The sequence below is a fragment of the Camellia sinensis genome, unplaced genomic scaffold (assembly GCF_055761805.1).
Source record: "Camellia sinensis isolate YWXY unplaced genomic scaffold, ASM5576180v1 Unanchor4, whole genome shotgun sequence".
In the NCBI taxonomy this organism is placed as follows: Eukaryota; Viridiplantae; Streptophyta; class Magnoliopsida; order Ericales; family Theaceae; genus Camellia; species Camellia sinensis.
Window position 1 is genome coordinate 2,413,218 of NW_028129277.1, and position 22,992 is coordinate 2,436,209.

Here is a 22,992-nt window from a genome sequence, read left to right on the forward strand (position 1 = left end):
CGCAGTTTTGTGCACACTACTTGCATTTTGCATGCATTTTATCACGCCATCTTGCGCACCTCATCGCGTAGTTTTGTGCACACCACTTGCATTTTGTATGCATTTTATCGCGCTATGTTGCGCACCTCATTTCGCTGTTTTGTGCACATTACTTGCATTTTGCATGCATTTTATCCCGCTATCTTGCGCACCTCATCGCGCTGTTTTCTGTACATTACTTGCATTTTTCATGCATTTTATCGCGCTATCTTCCACACCTCACTGTACTGTTTTACGCACATTACTTGCATTTTGCTTGCATTTTATCGCGATATCTTGCGCACCTCGTCGCACTGTTTTGTGCACATTACTTGCATTTTGCACGCATTTTATCGCGCTATCTTGCGCACCTCATTGCGCAGCTTTGTGCAAACTACTTGCATTTGGCATGCATGTTATCGCGCTATCTTGCGCACCCCATTGCGCAGTTTTATGCAAACTACTTGCATTTTGCAAGCATTTTATCGAGCTATCTTGCGGACCTCATTGCACTGTTTTGTGCACATTACTTGCATTTTGCATGCATTTTATCGCGCTATCTTGCGCACCTCATCGCGCTGTTTTCTGCACATTACTTGCATTTTGCATGCATTTTATCGCACTATCTAGCGCACCTCACTGCACTGTTTTACGCACAATACTTGCATTTTGCACGCATTTTATCGCGCTATCTTGCCCACCTCATTGCGCAGTTTTGTGCACACTACTTGCATTTTGCATGCATTTTATCGTGCAATCTTGCGCACCACATTGCGCTGTTTTGTGCACAATACTTGCATTTTGCATACATTTAATCGCGCTATCTTGCGCACCTCATTGCACTGTTTTGTGCCCATTACTTGCATTTTGCATACATTTTATCGCGCTATCTTGCGAACCTCATCGCGCTGTTTTGTGCACATTACTTGCATTTTGCATGCATTTTATCGCACTATCTTGCGGACCTCGTTGCACTGTTTTGGGTACATTACTTGCATTTTGCACGCATTTTATCGCGCTATCTTGCGCACCACATTGTGCAGCTTTGTGCACACTACTTGCATTTTGCATGCATTTTGTCGCGCTATCTTGCGCACCTCATTTCACTATTTTGTGCACATTACTTACATTTTGCACGCATTTTATCTCGCTATCTCGCGCACCTCATTGCGCAGTTTTGTGCACACTACTTGCATTTTGCATGCATTTTATCGCGCCATCTTGCGCACCTCATTGCGCCGTTTTGTGCACACTACTTGCATTTTGCTTGCATTTTATCAAGCTGTCTTACGCACCTCATTGCACTGTTTTGTGCACATTACTTGCGTTTTGCATGCATTTTATCGCGCTATCTTGCGCACCTGATCGCGCTGTTTTCTGCACATTACTTGCATTTTGCATGCATTTTATCGCGCTATCTTGCGCACCTCATTGCCCTGTTTTGTGCACATTACTTGCATTTTGCATGCATTTTATCGCGCTATGTTGCGCACCTCGCTGCGTAGTTTTGTGCACACTACTTGCATTTTGCATGCATTTTATCGCGCCATCTTGCGCACCTCATTGCGCAGTTTTGTGCACACAACTTGTAATTTGCACGCATTTTATCGCGCTATCTTGCGCACCTCATTGCACTGTTTTCTGCACATTACTTACATTTTCCACGCATTTTATCGCGCTATCTTGCGCACCTCAATGCGCAGTTTTGTGCACACTACTTGCATTTTACGTGCATTTTATCGCGATATCTAGCGCACCTCGTCGCACTGTTTTGTGCACATTTCTTGCATTTTGCACGCATTTTATCGCGCTATCTTGCGCACCTCATTGCGCAGTTTTGTGCAAACTACTTGCATTTGGCATGCATTTTATCGCGCCATCTTGCGCACCCCATTGCGCAGTTTTGTGCACACTACTTGCATTTTGCATGCATTTTATCACGCCATCTTGCGCACCTCATCGCGTAGTTTTGTGCACACCACTTGCATTTTGCATGGATTTTATCGCGCTATCTTGCGCACCTCATTTCGTTGTTTTGTGCACATTACTTGCATTTTGCATGCATTTTATCCCGCTATCTTGCGAACCTCATCGCGCTGTTTTCTGCACATTACTTGCATTTTTCATGCATTTTATCGCGCTATCTTCCGCACCTCACTGTACTGTTTTACGCACATTACTTGCATTTTGCACGCATTTTATTGCGCTATCTTGCGCACCTCATTGCGCAGTTTTGTGCACACTACATGCATTTTGCATGCATTTTATTGCGCCAACTTGTGCACCTCATCGCGCAGTTTTGTGCACACTGCTTGCATTTTGCATTCATTTTATCGCGCCATCTTGCGGACCTCATTGCGCAGTTTTGTGCACACTACTTGCATTTTGCATGCTTTTTGTCGCGCTATCTTGCGCACCTCATTGCACTATTTTGTGCACATTACTTACATTTTGCACGCATTTTATCGCGCTATCTTGCGCACCTCATTGCGCAGTTTTGTGCACAGTACTTGCATTTTGTAAGCATTTTATCGCGCCATCTTGCGCACCTCATTGCGCAGTTTTGTGCACACTACTTGCATTTTGCATGCATTTTATCAAGCTATTTTACGCACCTCATTGCACTGTTTTGTGCACATTACTTCCATGTTGCATGCATTTTATCGCGCTATCATGCGCACCTCATCGCGTTGTTTTCTGCACATTACTTGCATTTTGCATGCATTTTATGGCGCTATCTTGCACACCTCATTGCCCTGTTTTGTGCACATTACTTGCATTTTGCACGCATTTTATCGCGCTATCTTGCGCACCTCGCTGCGCAGTTTTGTGCACAGTACTTGCATTTTGCATGCATTTTATCGCGCCATCTTGCGCACCTCGTTGCGCAGTTTTGTGCACACAACTTGCAATTTGCATGCATTTTATCGCGCTATCTTGCGCACCTCATTGCGCAGCTTTGTGCAAACTACATGCATTTGGCATGCATTTTATCGCGCCATCTTGCGCACCCCATTGCGCAGTTTTGTGCACACTACTTGCATTTTGCATGCATTTTATCGCGCCATCTTGCGCACCTCATCGCGCCGTTTTGTGCACACTACTTGCATTTTGCACGCATTTTATCGCGCTATCTTGCGCACCTCATTGCCCTGTTTTGTGCACATTACTTACATTTTCCACGCATTTTATCGCGCTATCTTGCGCACCTCATGGCGCAGTTTTGTGCACACTACATCCATTTTTCATGCATTTTATCGCGATATCTTGCGCACCTCGTCGCACTGTTTTGTGCACATTACTTGCATTTTGCACGCATTTTAACCCGCTATCTTGCGCACCTCATTGCGCAGTTTTGTGCACACTACTTGCATTTTGCATGCATTTTATCGCGCCATCTTGCGCACCACATTGCGCAGTTTTGTGCACACTACTTGCATTTTGAATGCATTTTATCGCGCCATCTTGTGAACCTCATGGCGCAGTTTTGTGCACACTACTTGCATTTTGCATGCATTTTATCGCGTCATCTTGCGCAGCACATTGCACTATTTTCCGCACATTGCTTACATTTTGCACGCATTTTATCGCGCTATCTTGCGCACCTCATTGCGCCGTTTTGTGCACACTACTCGCATTTTGCATGCATTTTATCGCGCCATCTTGCGCACCTCATTGCGCAGTTTTGTGCACACTACTTGCATTTTGCATGCATTTTATCAAGCTATCTTACGCACCTCATTGCACTGTTTTGTGCACATCACTTGCATTTTGCATGCATTTTATCGCGCTATCTTGCGAACCTCATCGCGCTGTTTTCTGCGCATTACTTGCATTTTGCATGCATTTTATCGCGCTATCTTGCGCACCTCATTGCCCTGTTTTGTGCACATTACTTGCATTTTGCACGCATTTTATCGCGGTATCTTGCGCACCTCGCTGCCCGATTTTGTGCACACTACTTGCATTTTGCATGCATTTTATCGCGCCATGTTGCGTACCTCATTGCGTAGTTTTGTGCACACAACTTGCAATTTGCATGCATTTTATCGCGCTATCTTGCGCACCTCATTGCACTGTTTTGTGCACATTACTTACATTTTCCACGCATTTTATCGCGCTATCTTGCGCACCTCATTTTGCAGTTTTGTGCAAACTACTTGCATTTTGCATGCATTTTATCGCGATATCTTGCGCACCTCGTCGTACTATTTTGTGCACATTACTTGCATTTTGCATGCATTTTATCGCGCTATCTTGCGCACCTCATTGCGTAGTTTTGTGCAAACTACTTGCATTTGGCATGCATTTTATCGCGCCATCTTGCGCACCCCATTGCGCAGTTTTGTGCACACTACTTGCATTTTGCATGCATTTTATCGCGCCATCTTGCGCACCTCATCGCGCAGTTTTGTGCACACTACTTGCATTTTGCATGCATTTTATCGCGCCATCTTGCGCACCTCATTGCGCCGTTTTGTGCACACTACTTGCATTTTGCTTGCATTTTATCAAGCTGTCTTACGCACCTCATTGCACTGTTTTGTGCACATTACTTGCATTTTGCATGCATTTTATCGCGCTATCTTGCGCACCTGATCGCGCTGTTTTCTGCACATTACTTGCATTTTGCATGCATTTTATCGCGCTATCTTGCGCACCTCATTGCCCTGTTTTGTGCACATTACTTGCATTTTGCATGCATTTTATCGCGCTATGTTGCGCACCTCGCTGCGTAGTTTTGTGCACACTACTTGCATTTTGCATGCATTTTATCGCGCCATCTTGCGCACCTCATTGCGCAGTTTTGTGCACACAACTTGTAATTTGCACGCATTTTATCGCGCTATCTTGCGCACCTCATTGCACTGTTTTCTGCACATTACTTACATTTTCCACGCATTTTATCGCGCTATCTTGCGCACTTCAATGCGCAGTTTTGTGCACACTACTTCCATTTTACGTGCATTTTATCGCGATATCTAGCGCACCTCGTCGCACTGTTTTGTGCACATTTCTTGCATTTTGCACGCATTTTATCGCGCTATCTTGCGCACCTCATTGCGCAGTTTTGTGCAAACTACTTGCATTTGGCATGCATTTTATCGCGCCATCTTGCGCACCCCATTGCGCAGTTTTGTGCACACTACTTGCATTTTGCATGCATTTTATCACGCCATCTTGCGCACCTCATCGCGTAGTTTTGTGCACACCACTTGCATTTTGCATGGATTTTATCGCGCTATCTTGCGCACCTCATTTCGTTGTTTTGTGCACATTACTTGCATTTTGCATGCATTTTATCCCGCTATCTTGCGAACCTCATCGCGCTGTTTTCTGCACATTACTTGCATTTTTCATGCATTTTATCGCGCTATCTTCCGCACCTCACTGTACTGTTTTACGCACATTACTTGCATTTTGCACGCATTTTATTGCGCTATCTTGCGCACCTCATTGCGCAGTTTTGTGCACACTACATGCATTTTGCATGCATTTTATTGCGCCAACTTGTGCACCTCATCGCGCAGTTTTGTGCACACTGCTTGCATTTTGCATTCATTTTATCGCGCCATCTTGCGGACCTCATTGCGCAGTTTTGTGCACACTACTTGCATTTTGCATGCTTTTTGTCGCGCTATCTTGCGCACCTCATTGTACTATTTTGTGCACATTACTTACATTTTGCACGCATTTTATCGCGCTATCTTGCGCACCTCATTGCGCAGTTTTGTGCACAGTACTTGCATTTTGTAAGCACTTTATCGCGCCATCTTGCGCACCTCATTGCGCAGTTTTGTGCACACTACTTGCATTTTGCATGCATTTTATCAAGCTATTTTACGCACCTCATTGCACTGTTTTGTGCACATTACTTCCATTTTGCATGCATTTTATCGCGCTATCATGCGCACCTCATCGCGTTGTTTTCTGCACATTACTTGCATTTTGCATGCATTTTATGGCGCTATCTTGCACACCTCATTGCCCTGTTTTGTGCACATTACTTGCATTTTGCACGCATTTTATCGCGCTATCTTGCGCACCTCGCTGCGCAGTTTTGTGCACAGTACTTGCATTTTGCATGCATTTTATCGCGCCATCTTGCGCACCTCGTTGCGCAGTTTTGTGCACACAACTTGCAATTTGCATGCATTTTATCGCGCTATCTTGCGCACCTCATTGCGCAGCTTTGTGCAAACTACATGCATTTGGCATGCATTTTATCGCGCCATCTTGCGCACCCCATTGCGCAGTTTTGTGCACACTACTTGCATTTTGCATGCATTTTATCGCGCCATCTTGCGCACCTCATCGCGCCGTTTTGTGCACACTACTTGCATTTTGCACGCATTTTATCGCGCTATCTTGCGCACCTCATTGCCCTGTTTTGTGCACATTACTTACATTTTCCACGCATTTTATCGCGCTATCTTGCGCACCTCATGGCGCAGTTTTGTGCACACTACATCCATTTTTCATGCATTTTATCGCGATATCTTGCGCACCTCGTCGCACTGTTTTGTGCACATTACTTGCATTTTGCACGCATTTTAACCCGCTATCTTGCGCACCTCATTGCGCAGTTTTGTGCACACTACTTGCATTTTGCATGCATTTTATCGCGCCATCTTGCGCACCACATTGCGCAGTTTTGTGCACACTACTTGCATTTTGAATGCATTTTATCGCGCCATCTTGTGAACCTCATGGCGCAGTTTTGTGCACACTACTTGCATTTTGCATGCATTTTATCGCGTCATCTTGCGCAGCACATTGCACTATTTTCCGCACATTGCTTACATTTTGCACGCATTTTATCGCGCTATCTTGCGCACCTCATTGCGCCGTTTTGTGCACACTACTCGCATTTTGCATGCATTTTATCGCGCCATCTTGCGCACCTCATTGCGCAGTTTTGTGCACACTACTTGCATTTTGCATGCATTTTATCAAGCTATCTTACGCACCTCATTGCACTGTTTTGTGCACATCACTTGCATTTTGCATGCATTTTATCGCGCTATCTTGCGAACCTCATCGCGCTGTTTTCTGCGCATTACTTGCATTTTGCATGCATTTTATCGCGCTATCTTGCGCACCTCATTGCCCTGTTTTGTGCACATTACTTGCATTTTGCACGCATTTTATCGCGGTATCTTGCGCACCTCGCTGCCCGGTTTTGTGCACACTACTTGCATTTTGCATGCATTTTATCGCGCCATGTTGCGTACCTCATTGCGTAGTTTTGTGCACACAACTTGCAATTTGCATGCATTTTATCGCGCTATCTTGCGCACCTCATTGCACTGTTTTGTGCACATTACTTACATTTTCCACGCATTTTATCGCGCTATCTTGCGCACCTCATTTTGCAGTTTTGTGCAAACTACTTGCATTTTGCATGCATTTTATCGCGATATCTTGCGCACCTCGTCGTACTATTTTGTGCACATTACTTGCATTTTGCATGCATTTTATCGCGCTATCTTGCGCACCTCATTGCGTAGTTTTGTGCAAACTACTTGCATTTGGCATGCATTTTATCGCGCCATCTTGCGCACCCCATTGCGCAGTTTTGTGCACACTACTTGCATTTTGCATGCATTTTATCGCGCCATCTTGCGCACCTCATCGCGCAGTTTTGTGCACACTACTTGCATTTTGCACGCATTTTATCGCGCTATCTTGCGCACCTCATTGCCCTGTTTTGTGCACACTACTTCCATTTTTCATGCATTTTATCGCGATATCTTGCGCACCTCGTCGCACTGTTTTGTGCACATTACTTGCATTCTGCACGCATTTTATCGCGCTATCTTGCGCACCTCATTGCGCAGTTTTGTGCACACTACTTGCATTTTGCATGCATTTTACCGCGCCATCTTGCGCACCACATTGCGCAATTCTGGGCACACTGCTTGCATTTTGAATGCATTTTATCGCGCCATCTTGTGCACCTCATTGCGCAGTTTTGTGCACACAACTCGCATTTTGCATACATTTTATCGCGCCATCTTGCACACCTCATTGCGCAGTTTTGTGCACACTGCTTGCATTTTGCATGCATTTTATCGCGCCATCTTGCGCACCACATTGCGCAGTTTTGTGCACACTACTTGCATTTTGAATGCATTTTATCGCGCCATCTTGTGCACCTCATTGCGCAGTTTTGTGCACACAACTTGCATTTTGCATACATTTTATCGCGCCATCTTGCACACCTCATTGCGCAGTTTTGTGCACACTACTTGCATTTTGCATGCATTTTATCAGGCTATCTTACGCACCTCATTGCACTGTTTTGTGCACATTACTTGCATTTTGCTTGCATTTTATCGCGCTATCTTGCGCACCTAATCGCGCTATTTTCTGCACATTACTTGCCTTTTGCATGCATTTTATCGCACTATCTTGCGCACCTCATTGCCCTGTTTTGTGCACATTACTTGCATTTTGCACGCATTTTATCGCGCCATCTTGCGCACCTCGCTGAGCAGTTTTGTGCACACTACTTGCATTTTGCATGCATTTTATCGCGCCATCTTGCGCACCTCATTGCGCAGTTTTCTGCACACAACTTGCAATTTGCATGCATTTTATCGCGCTATCTTGCGCACCTCATTGCACTGTTTTGTGCACATTACTTACATTTTCTACGCATTTTATCGCGCTATCTTGCACACCTCATTGCGCAGTTTAGTGCACACTACTTGCATTTTGCATGCATTTTATCGCGATATCTTGCGCACCTCGTCGCACTGTTTTGTACGCATTACTTCCATTTTGCACACATTTTATTGCACTATCCTGCGCACCTCATTGCCCAGCTTTGTGCAAACTACTTGCATTTGGCATGCATTTTATCGCGCCAACTTGCGCACCCCATTGCGCAGTTTTGTGCAAACTACTTGCATTTTGCAAGCATTTTATCGAGCTATCTTGCGCACCTCATTGCACTGTTTTGTGCGCATTACTTGCATTTTGCATGCATTTTATCGCGCTATCTTGCGCACCTCATCGCGCTGTTTTCTGCACATTACTTGCATTTTGCATGCATTTTATCGCGCTATCTTGCGCACCGCACTGCACTGTTTTACGCACGTAACTTGCATTTTGCACGCATTTTATCGCGCTATCTTGCCCACCTCGTTGCGCAGTTTTGTGCACACTACTTGCATTTTGCATGCATTTTATTGGCCCATCTTGTGCACCACATTGCGCTGTTTTGTGCACAATACTTGCATTTTGCATGCATTTAATCGCGCTATCTTGCGCACCTCATTGCACTGTTTTGTGCACATTACTTGCATTTTGCATACATTTTATAGCGCTATCTTGCGAACCTCATCGCGCTGTTTTCTGCACATTACTTGCAGTTTGCAAGCATTTTATCGCACTATCTTGGGGACCTCATTGCACTGTTTTGGGTACATTACTTGCATTTTGCACGCATTTTATCGCGCTATCTTGCGCACCTCATTGCACAGCTTTGTGCACACTACTTGCATTTTACATGCACTTTGTCGCGCTATCTTGCGCACCTCATTTCACCATTTTGTGCACATTACTTACATTTTGCACGCATTTTATCGCGCTACCTCGCGCACCTCATTGCGCAATTTTGTGCACACTACTTGCATTTTGCATGCTTCTTGCATTTTGCATGCATTTTATCGCGCCATCTTGCGCACCTCATTGCGCAGTTTGGTGCACACTACTTGCATTTTGCATGCATTTTATCAAACTATCTTACGCACCTCATTGCACTGTTTCGTGCACATTACTTGCATTTTGCATGCATTTTATCGCGCTATCTTGCGCACCTCATCGCGCTGTTTTCTGCACATTACCTGCATTTTGCATGCATTTTATCGCGCTATCTTGCGCACCTCATTGCCCTGTTTTGTGCACATTACTTGCATTTTGCACGCATTTTATCGCGCTATCTTCCGCACCTCGCTGCGCAGTTTTGTGCACACTACTTGCATTTTGCATGCATTTTATCGCGCCATCTTGCGCACCTCATTGCGCAGTTTTGTGCACACAACTTGCAATTTGCATGCATTTTATCGCACTATCTTGCGCACCTCATTGCACTGTTTTGTGCACATTACTTACATTTTCAACGCATTTTATCGCGTTATCTTGCGCACCTCATTGCGCAGTTTTGTGCACACTACTTGCATTTTGCATGCATTTTATCGCGATATCTTGCGCACCTCGTCGCACTGTTTTGTACGCATTACTTGCATTTTGCACGCATTTTATCGCGCTATCTTGCGCACCTCATTGCCCAGCTTTGTGCAAACTACTTGCATTTGGCATGCATTTTATCGCGCCAACTTGCGCACCCCATTGCGCAGTTTTGTGCAAACTACTAGCATTTTGCAAGCATTTTATCGAGCTATCTTGCGCACCTCATTGCACTGTTTTGTGCACATTACTTGCATTTTCCATGCATTTTATCGCGCTATTTTGCGCACCTCATCGCGCTGTTTTCTGCACATTACTTGCATTTTGCATGCATTTTATCACGCTATCTTGCGCACCGCACTGCACTGTTTTACGCACGTTACTTGCATTTTGCACGCATTTTATCGCGCTATCTTGCCCACCTCGTTGCGCAGTTTTGTGCACACTACTTGCATTTTGCATGCATTTTATTGGCCCATCTTGTGCACCACATTGCGCTGTTTTGTGCACAATACTTGCATTTTGCATGCATTTAATCGCGCTATCTTGCGCACCTCATTGCACTGTTTTGTGCACATTACTTGCATTTTGCATACATTTTATAGCGCTATCTTGCGAACCTCATCGCGCTGTTTTCTGCACATTACTTGCATTTTGCATGCATTTTATCGCACTATCTTGGGGACCTCATTGCACTGTTTTGGGTACATTACTTGCATTTTGCACGCATTTTATCGCGCTATCTTGCGCACCTCATTGCATAGCTTTGTGCACACTACTTGCATTTTGCATGCATTTTGTCGCGCTATCTGGCGCACCTCATTTCACCATTTTGTGCACATTACTTACATTTTGCACGCATTTTATCGCGCTACCTCGCGCACCTCATTGCGCAGTTTTGTGCACACTACTTGCATTTTGCATGCTACTTGCATTTTGCATGCATTTTATCGCGCCATCTTGCGCACCTCATTGCGCAGTTTTGTGCACACTACATGCATTTTGGATCCATTTTATGAAACTATCTTACGCACCTCATTGCACTGTTTCGTGCACATTACTTGCATTTTGCATGCATTTTATCGCGCTATCTTGCGCACCTCATCGCGCTGTTTTCTGCACATTACTTGCATTTTGCATGCATTTTATCGCGCTATCTTGCGCACCTCATTGCCCTGTTTTGTGCACATTACTTGCATTTTGCACGCATTTTATCGCGCTATCTTCCGCACCTCGCTGCGCAGTTTTGTGCACACTACTTGCATTTTGCATGCATTTTATCGCGCCATCTTGCGCACCTCATTGCGCAGTTTTGTGCACACAACTTGCAATTTGCATGCATTTTATCGCGCTATCTTGCGCACCTCATTGCACTGTTTTGTGCACATTACTTACATTTTCCACGCATTTTATCGCGCTATCTTGCGCACCTCATTGCGCAGTTTTGTGCACACTACTTGCATGTTGCATGCATTTTATCGCGATACCTTGCGCACCTCGTCGTACTGTTTTGTGCACATTACTTCCATTTTGCACGAATTTTATCGCGCTATCTTGCGCACCTCATTGCGCAGCTTTGTGCAAACTACTTGCATTTGGCATGCATTTTATCGCGCCATCTTGCGCACCCCATTGCGCAGTTTTGTGCACACTACTTGCATTTTGCATGCATTTTATCGCGCCATCTTGCGCACCTCATCGCGCCATTTTGTGCACACTACTTGCATTTTGCACGCATTTTATCGCGCTATCTTGCGCACCTTATTGCCCTGTTTTGTGCACATTACTTACATTTTGCACGCATTTTATTGCGCTATCTTGCGCACCTCATGGCGCAGTTTTGTGCACACTACTTCCATTTTTCATTCATTTTATCACGATATCTTGCGCACCTCGTCGCACTGTTTTGTGCACATTACTTGCATTTTGCACGCATTTTAACGCGCTATCTTGCGCACCTCATTGCGCAGTTTTGTGCACACTGCTTGCATTTTGAACGCATTTTATCGCGCCATCTTGCGCACCACATTGCGCAGTTTTGTGCACACTACTTGCATTTTGAATGCATTTTATCGCGCCATCTTGGGCACCTCATCGCACAGTTTTGTGCACACTACTTGCATTTTGCATGCATTTTATCGCGCCATCTTGCGCACCACATTGCACCGTTTTCCGCACATTGCTTACATTTTGCACGGATTTTATCGCGCTATCTTGCGGACCTCATTGCGCAGTTTTGTGCACACTACTCGCATTTTGCATGGATTTTATCGCGCCATCTTGCGCACCTCATTGCGCAGTTTTGTGCACACTACTTGCATTTTGCATGCATTTTATCGCGCTATCTTGCGCACCTCATTGCCCTGTTTTGTGTACATTACTTGCATTTTGCATGCATTTTATCGCGCTATCTTGCGCACCTCATCGCGCTGTTTTCTGCACATTACTTGCATTTTGCATGCATTTTATCGCGCTATCCTGCGCACCGCACTGCACTGTTTTACACACGTTACTTGCATTTTGCACGCATTTTATCGCGCTATCTTGCCCACCTCATTGCGCAGTTTTGTGCACACTACTTGCATTTTGCATGCATTTTATCGCCCCATCTTGTGCACCACGTTGCGCTGTTTTGTGCACAATACTTGCATTTTCCATGCATTTAATCGCGCTATCTTGCGCACCTCATTGCACTGTTTTGTGCACATTACTTGCATTTTGCATACATTTTATCGCGCTATCTTGCGAACCTCATCGCGCTGTTTTCTGCACATTACTTGCATTTTGCATGCATTTTATCGCACTATCTTGCGGACCTCATTGCACTGTTTTGGGTACATTACTTGCATTTTGCACGCATTTTATCGCTCTATCTTGCGCACCTCATTGCACAGCTTTGTGCACACTACTTGCATTTTGCATGCATTTTCTCGCGCTATCTTGCGCACCTCATTTCACTATTTTGTGCACATTACTTACATTTCGCACGCATTTTATCGCGCTATCTCGCGCACCTCATTGCGCAGTTTTGGACACACTACTTTCATTTTGCATGCTGCTTGCATTTTGCATGCATTTTATCGCGCCATCTTGCGCACCTCATTGCGCAGTTTTGTGCACACTACTTGCATTTTGCATGCATTTTATCAAGCTATCGTACGCACCTCATTGCACTGTTTTGTGCACATTACTTGCATTTTGCATGCATTTTATCGCGCTATGATGCGCACCTCATCGCGCTGTTTTCTGCACATTACTTGCATTTTGCATGCATTTTATCGCGCTATCTTGCGCACCTCATTGCCCTGTTTTGTGCACATTACTTGCATTTTGCACGCATTTTATCGCGCTATCTTGCGCACCTCGCTGCGCAGTTTTGTGCACACTACTTGCATTTTGCAAGCATTTTATCGCGCCATCTTGCGCACCTTATTGCGCAGTTTTGTGCACACAACTTGCAATTTGCATGCATTTTATCGCGCTATCTTGCGCACCTCATTGCACTGTTTTGTGCACATTACTTACATTTTCCACGCATTTTATCGCGCTATCTTGCGCACCTCACTGCGCAGTTTTGTGCACACTACTTGCATTTTGCATGCATTTTATCGCGATACCTTGCGCACCTCGTCGTACTGTTTTGTGCACATTACTTGCATTTTGCACGCATTTTATCGCGCTATCTTGCGCACCGCATTGCGCAGCTTTGTGCAAACTACTTGCATTTGGCATGCATTTTATCGCGCCATCTTGCGCACCCCATTGCGCAGTTTTGTGCACACTACTTGCATTTTGCATGCATTTTATCGCCCCATCTTGCGCACCTCATCGCGCCGTTTTGTGCACACTACTTGCATTTTGCACGCATTTTATCGCGCTATCTTGCGCACCTCATTGCCCTGTTTTGTGCACATTACTGACATTTTGCACGCATTTTATCGCGCTATCTTGCGCACCTCATGGCGCTGTTTTGTGCACACTACTTCCATTTTTCATGCATTTTATCGCGATATCTTGCGCACCTCGTCGCACTGTTTTGTGCACATTACTTGCATTTTGCACGCATTTTAACGCGCTATCTTGCGCACCTCATTGCGCAGTTTTGTGCACACTACTTGCATTTTACACGCATTTTATCGCGCCATCTTGCGCACCACATTGCGCAGTTTCGTGCACACTACTTGCATTTTGAATGCATTTTATCGCGCCATCTTGTGCACCTCATCGCGCAGTTTTGTGCACACTACTTGCATTTTGCATTCATTTTATCGCGCCATCTTGCGCACCACATTGCACTGTTATCCGCACATTGCTTACATTTTGCACGTATTTTATCGCGCTATCTTGCGCACCTCATTGCGCAGTTTTGTGCACACTACTCGCATTTTGCATGCATTTTATCGCGCCCTCTTACGCACCTCATTGCGCAGTTTTGTGCACACTACTTGCATTTTGCATGCATTTTATCAAGCTATCTTACGCACCTCATTGCACTGTTTTGTGCACATTACTTGCATTTTGCATGCATTTTATCGCGCTATCTTGCGCACCTCATCGCGCTGTTTTCTTCACATTACTTGCATTTTGCATGCATTTTATTGCGCTATCTTGCGCACCTCATTGCCCTGTTTTGTGCACATTACTTGCATTGTGCACGCATTTTATCGCGCTATCCTGCGCACCTCGCTGAGCAGTTTTGTGCACACTACTTGCATTTTGCATGCATTTTATCGCGCCATCTTGCGCACCTCATTGCGCAGTTTTGTGCACACAACTTGCAATTTGCATGCATTTTATCGCGCTATCTTGCGCACCTCATTGCACTGTTTTGTGCACATTACTTACATTTTCCACGCATTTTATCGCGCTATCTTGCGCACCTCATTGCGCAGTTTTGTGCACACTACTTGCATTTTGCATGCATTTTATCGCGATATCTTGCACACCTCGTCGTACTGTTTTGTGCACATTACTTGCATTTTGCATGCATTTTATCGCGCTATCTTGCGCACCTCATTGCGTAGTTTTGTGCAAACTACTTGCAGTTGGCATGCATTTTATCGCGCCATCTTGCGCACTCCATTGCGCAGTTTTGTGCACACTACTTGCATTTTGCATGCATTTTATCGCGCCATCTTGCGCACCTCATCGCGCCGTTTTGTGCACACTACTTGCATTTTGCACGCATTTTATCGCGCTATCTTGCGCACCTCATTGCCCTGTTTTGCGCACATTACTTACATTTTGCACGCATTTTATCGCGCTATCTTGCGCACCTCATGGCGCAGTTTTGTGCACACTACTTCCATTTTTCATGCATTTTATCGCGATGTCTTGCGCACCACGTCGCACTGTTTTGTGCACAATACTTGCATTTTGAACGCATTTTAAAGCGCTATCTTGTGCAACTCATTGCGCAGTTTTGTGCACACTACTTGCATTTTGCACGCATTTTATCGCGCCATCTTGCGCACCACAATGCGCAGTTTTGTGCACACTGCTTGCATTTTGAATGCATTTTATCGCGCCATCTTGGGCACCTCATCGCACAGTTTTGTGCACACTACTTGCATTTTGCTTGCATTTTATCGCGCCATCTTGCGCACCACATTGCACTGTTTTCCGCACATTGCTTACATTTTGCACGCATTTTATCGCGCTATCTTGCGCCCCTCATTGCGCAGTTTTGTGCACACTACTCGCATTTTGCATGCATTATATTGCGCCATCTTGCGCACCTCATTGCGCAGTTTTGTGCACACTACTTGCATTTTGCATGCATTTTATCGCGCTATCTTGTGCACCTCATTGCACTGTTTTGTGCACATTACTTGCATTATGCATACATTTTATCGCGCTATCTTGCGCACCTCATCGCGCTGTTTTCTGCACATTACTTGCATTTTGCATGCATTTTATCGCGCTATCTTGCGCACCGCACTGCACTGTTTTACACACGTTACTTGCATTTTGCACGCATTTTATCGCGCTATCTTGCCCACCTCATTGCGCAGTTTTGTGCACACTACTTGCATTTTGCATGCATTTTATCGCCCCATCTTGTGCACCACATTGCGCTGTTTTGTGCACAATACTTGCATTTTGCATGCATTTAATCGCGCTATCTTGCGCACCTCATTGCACTGTTTTGTGCACATTACTTGCATTTTGCATACATTTTATCGCGCTATCTTGCGAACCTCATCGCGCTGTTTTCTGCACATTACTTGCATTTTGCATGCATTTTATCGCACTATCTTGCGGACCTCATTGCACTGTTTTGGGTACATTACTTGCATTTTGCATGCATTTTATCGCGCTATCTTGCACACCTCATTGCATAGCTTTGTGCACACTACTTGCATTTTGCATGCATTTTGTCGCGCTATCTTGCGCACGTCATTTCACTATTTTGTGCACATTACTTACATTTCGCACGCATTTTATCGCGCTATCTCGCGCACCTCATTGCGCAGTTTTGGGCACACTACTTGCATTTTGCATGCTACCGGCATTTTGCATGCAGTTTATCGCGCCATCTTGCGCACCTCATTGCGCAGTTTTGTGCACACTACTTGCATTTTGCATGCATTTTATCAAGCTATCTTACGCACCTCATTGCACTGTTTTGTGCACATTACTTGCATTTTGCATGCATTTTATCGCGCTATCTTGCGCAACTCATTGCCCTGTTTTGTGCACATTACTTGCATTTTGCACGCATTTTATCGCGCTATCTTGCGCACCTCGCTGCGCAGTTTTGTGCACACTACTTGCATTTTGCATGCATTTTATCGAGCCATCTTGCCCACCTTATTGCGCAGTTTTGTGCACACAACTTGCAATTTGCATGCATTTTATCGCGCTATCTTGCGCACCTCATTGCCCTGTTTTGTGCACATTACTTACATTTTCCACGCATTTTATCGCACTATCTTCCGCACCTCATTGCGCAGTTTTGTGCACACTACTTGCATTTTGCATGCATTTTATCGCGATACCTTGCGCACCTCGTCGTACTGTTTTGTGCACATTACTTGCATTTTGCACGCATTTTATCGCGCTATCTTGCGCACCTCATTGCGCAGCTTTGTGCAAACTACTTGCATTTGGCATGCATTTTATCGCGCCATCTTGCGCACCCCATTGCGCAGTTTTGCGCACACTACTTGCATTTTGCATGCATTTTATCTTCCCATCTTGCGCACCTCATTGCGCCGTTTTGTGCACACTACTTGCATTTTGCACGCATTTTATCGCGCTATCTTGCGCACCTCATTGCCCTGTTTTGTGCACATTACTTACATTTTGCACGCATTTTATCGCGCTATCCTGCGCACCTCTTGGCGCAGTTTTGTGCACACTACTTCCATTTTTCATGCATTTTATCGCGATATCTTGCGCACCTCGTCGCACTGTTTTGTGCACATTACTTGCATTTTGCACGCATTTTAACGCGCTATCTTGCGCACCTCATTGCGCAGTTTTGTGCACACTACTTGCATTTTACACGCATTTTATCGCGCCATCTTGCGCACCACATTGCGCAGTTTTGTGCACACTACTTGCATTTTGAATGCATTTTATCGCGCCATCTTGGGCACCTCATCGCGCAGTTTTGTGCACACTACTTGCATTTTGCATTCATTTTATCGCGCCATCTTGCGCACCACATTGCACTGTTATCCGCACATTGCTTACATTTTGCACGCATTTTATCGCGCTATCTCGCGCACCTCATTGCGCAGTTTTGTGCACACTACTTGCATTTTGCATGCTACTTGCATTTTGCATGCATTTTATCGCGCCATCTTGCGCACCTCATTGCGCAGTTTTGTGCACACCACTTGCATTTTGCATGCATTTTATCAAGCTATCTTACGCACCTCATTGCACTGTTTTGTGCACGTTACTTGCATTTTGCATGCATTTTATCAGGCTATCTTGCGCACGTCATCGCACTGTTTTCTGCACATTACTTGCATTTTGCATGCATTTTATCGCACTATCTTGCGCACCTCATTGCGTAGTTTTGTGCAAACTACTTGCATTTGGCATGCATTTTATCGCGCCATCTTGCGCACCCCATTGCGCAGTTTTGTGCACACTACTTGCATTTTGCATGGATTTTATCGCGCCATCTTGCGCACCTCATCGCGCAGTTTTGTGCACACTACTTGCATTTTTCATGCATTTTATCGCGCTATCTTGCGCACCTCATTGCCCTGTTTTGTGCACACTACTTCCATTTTTTATGCATTTTATCGCGATATCTTGCGCACCTCGTCGCACTGTTTTGTGCACATTACTTGCATTCTGCACGCATTTTATCGCGCTATCTTGCGCACCTCATTGCGCAGTTTTGTGCACACTACATGAATTTTGCATGCATTTTACCGCGCCATCTTGCGCACCACATTGCGCAGTTCTGGGCACACTGCTTGCATTTTGAATGCATTTTATCGCGCCATCTTGTGCACCTCATCGCGCAGTTTTGTGCACACTACTTGCATTTTGCATGCATTTTGTCGCGCCATCTTGCGCACCACATTGCACTGTTTTCCACACATTGCTTACATTTTGCACGCATTTTATCGCGCTATCTTGCGCACCTCATTGCGCAGTTTTGTGCACACTACTCGCATTTTGCATGCATTTTATCGCGCCATCTTGCGCACCTCATTGCGCAGTTTTGTGCACACTACTTGCATTTTGCATGCATTTTATCAAGCTATCTTACGCACCTCATTGCACTGTTTTGTGCACATTACTTGCATTTTGCATGCATTTTATCGCGCTATCTTGCGCACCTCATCGCGTTGTTTTCTGCACATTACTTGCATTTTGCATGCATTTTATCGCGCTATCTTGCGCACCTCATTGCCCTGTTTTGTGCACATTACTTGCATTTTGCACTCATTTTATCGCGCTATCTTGCGCACCTCGCTGCGTAGTTTTGTGCACACTACTTGCATTTTGCATGCATTTTATCGCGCCATCTTGCGCACCTCATTGCGCAGATTTGTGCGCACAACTTGCAATTTGCACGCATTTTATCGCGCTATCTTGCGCACCTCATTGCGCAGTTTTGTGCACACTACTCGCATTTTGCATACATTTTATCGCGCCATCTTGCGCACCACATTGCGCAGTTTTGTGCACACTACTTGCATTTTGCATGCATTTTATCGCGATATCTTGCTCACCTCGTCGCACTGTTTTGTGCACATTACTTGCATTTTGCACGCATTTTATCGCGCTGTCTTGCGCACCTCATTGGGCAGTTTTGTGCAAACTACTTGCATTTGGCATGCATTTTATCGCGCCATCTTGCGCACCCCATTGCGCAGTTTTGTGCACACTACTTGCATTTTGCATGCATTTTGTCACGCTATCTTGCGCACCTCATCGCGTAGTGTTGTGCACACCACTTGCATTTTGCATGCATTTTATCGCGCTATCTGGCGCACCTCATTTCGCTGTTTTGTGCACATTACTTGCATTTTTCATGCATTTTATCGCGCTATCTTGCGCACCTCATCGCGCTATTTTCTGCACATTACTTGCATTTTTCATGCATTTTATCGCGCTATCTTCCACACCTCACTGCACTGTTTTACGCACATTACTTGCATTTTGCACGCATTTTATCGCGCTATCTGGCGCACCTCATTGCGCAGTTTTGTGCACACTACTTGCATTTTGCATGCGTTTTATAGCACCATCTTGCGCACCTCATTGCGCTGTTTTGTGCACAACACTTGCATTTTGCATGCATTTTATCGCGCTATTTTGCGCACCTCATTGCACTGTTTTGTCCACATTTCCTGCATTTTGCATACATTTTATCGCGCTATCTTGCGAACCTCATCGCGCTGTTTTCTGCACATTACTTGCATTTTGCATGCATTTTATCGCGCTATCTTGCGCACCTCAACGCACTGTTTTAGGTACATTACTTGCATTTTGCACGCATTTTAACGTGCTATCTTGCGCACCTCAATGCGCAGCTTTGTGCAGACTACTTGCATTTTGCATGTATTTTATCGCGCCATCTTGCGCACCTCATTGCGCAGTTTTGTGCACACTACTTGCATTTTGCAGGCATTTTGTCGCGCTATCTTGCGCACCTCATTGCACTATTTTGTGCACATTACTTACATTTTGCCCGCATTTTATCGCGCTATCTCGCACGTCTCATTGTGCAGTTTTGTGCACACTACTTGCATTTTGCATGCATGTTATCGCGCCATCTTGCGCACCTCATTGCGCAGTTTTGTGCACACTACTTGCATTTTGCATACATTTTATCAAGCTATCTTACGCACCTCATTGCACTGTTTTGTGCACATTACTTGCAATTTGCATGCATTTTCTCGGGCTATCTTGCGCACGTCATCGCGCTGTTTTCGGCACATTACTTACATTTTGCATGCATTTTATCGCGCTATCTTGCGCACCTCAATGCGCTGTTTTGCGCACAGTACTTTCATTTTGCACGCATTTTATCGCGCCATCTTGCGCACCTCATTGCGCAGTTTTGTGCAAAGTACTTGCATTTTGCATGCATTTTATCGCGATATCTTGCGCACCTCGTCGCACTGTTTTGTGCACATTAGTTGCATTTTGCACGCATTTTATCGCGCTATCTTGCGCACCTCATTGCGCAGTTTTGTGCACACTACTTGCATTTTGCATGCATTTTATCGCGCCATCTTGCGCACCTCATTGCGCAGTTTTGTGCACACTACTTGCATTTTGCATGCATTTTATCGCGCAATCTCGCGCACCTCATTTCACTGTTTTGTGCACATTACTTGCATTTTGCATGCATTTTATCGCGCTATCTTGCGCACCTCATCGCGTTGTTTTCTGCACATTACTTGCATTTTGAATGCATTTTATCGCGCTATCTTCCGCACCTCACCGCACTGGTTTACGCAGATTACTTGGATTTTGCACGCATTTTATCGCGCTATCTTGCGCACCTCATTGCGCAGTTTTGTGCACACTACTTGCATTTTGCATGCATTTTATCGCGCCATCTTGCGCACCTCATTGCGCTGTTTTGTGCACAATACTTGCATTTTGCATGCATTTTATCGCGTTATCTTGCGCACCTCGTTGCCCTGTTTTGTGCACATTACTTGCATTTTGCATACATGTTATCGCGCTATCTTGCGAACCTCATCGCACTGTTTTCTGCACATTGCTTGCATTTTGCATGCATTTTATCGCGCTATCTTGCGCACCTCATTGCACTGTTTTAGGTACATTACTTGCATTTTGCACGCATTTTATCGCGCTATCTTGCGCACGTCTTTCCGCTGTTTTGTGCCCACTACTTGCATTTTGCATGCATTTTATCCCGCCATCTTGCGCACCTCATTGCGCAGTTTTGTGCACACTACTTGCATTTTGCATGCATTTTATCACGCTATCTTGCGCACCTCATTGCGCAGTTTTGTGCACACTACTTGCATTTTGCATGCATTTTATCGCGCTATCTTGCGCACCTCATTGCACTATTTACTGCACATTACTTACATTTTGCACGCATTTTATCGCGCTATCTTGCGCACCTCATTGCGCAGTATTGTGCACACTACTTGCATTTTGCATGCATTTTATCGCGCCATCTTGCGCACCTCATTGCGCTGTTTTGTGCACAATACTTGCATTTTGCATGCATTTTATCGCGTTATCTTGCGCACCTCGTTGCCCTGTTTTGTGCACATTACTTGCATTTTGCATACATGTTATCGCGCTATCTTGCGAACCTCATCGCACTGTTTTCTGCACATTGCTTGCATTTTGCATGCATTTTATCGCGCTATCTTGCGCACCTCATTGCACTGTTTTAGGTACATTACTTGCATTTTGCACGCATTTTATCGCGCTATCTTGCGCACGTCATTCCGCTGTTTTGTGCCCACTACTTGCATTTTGCATGCATTTTATCCCGCCATCTTGCGCACCTCATTGCGCCGTTTTGTGCACACTACTTGCATTTTGCATGCATTTTATCGCGCTATCTTGCGCACCTCATTGCGCTGTTTTGTGCACACTACTTGCATTTTGCATGCATTTTATCGCGCTATCTTGCGCACCTCATTGCACTATTTACTGCACATTACTTACATTTTGCACGCATTTTATCGCGCTATCTTGCGCAACTCATTGCGCAGTTTTGTGCACACTACTTGCATTTTGCATGCATTTTATCGCGCCATCTTGCGCACCTCATTGCGCAGTTTTGTGCACACTACTTGCACTTTGCATGCATTTTATAAAGCTATATTACGCACCTCATTGCACTGTTTTGTGCACATTACTTGCATTTTGCATGCACTTTAACGCGCTATCTTGCGCACCTCATCGCGGTGTTTTCTGCACATTACTTGCATTTTGCATGCATTTTATTGCGCTATCTTACGCACCTCACTGCACTGTTTTAGGTACATTACTTACATTTTGCACGCATTTTATCGCGCCATCTTGCGCACCTCATTGCGCAGTTTTGTGCACACTACTTGCATTTTGGATGTATTTTATCGCGCTATCCTGCGTACCTCATTGCACTATTTTGTGCACACTACTTACATTTTGCACGGATTTTATCGCGCTATCTTGCGCACCTCATTGCGCAGTTTTGTGCACAATACTTGCACTTTGCATGCATTTTATCGCGCTATCTTGCGCACCTCATTGCGCAGTTTTGTGCACACTACTTACATTTTGCATGCATTTTATCAAGCTATCTTACGCACCTCATTG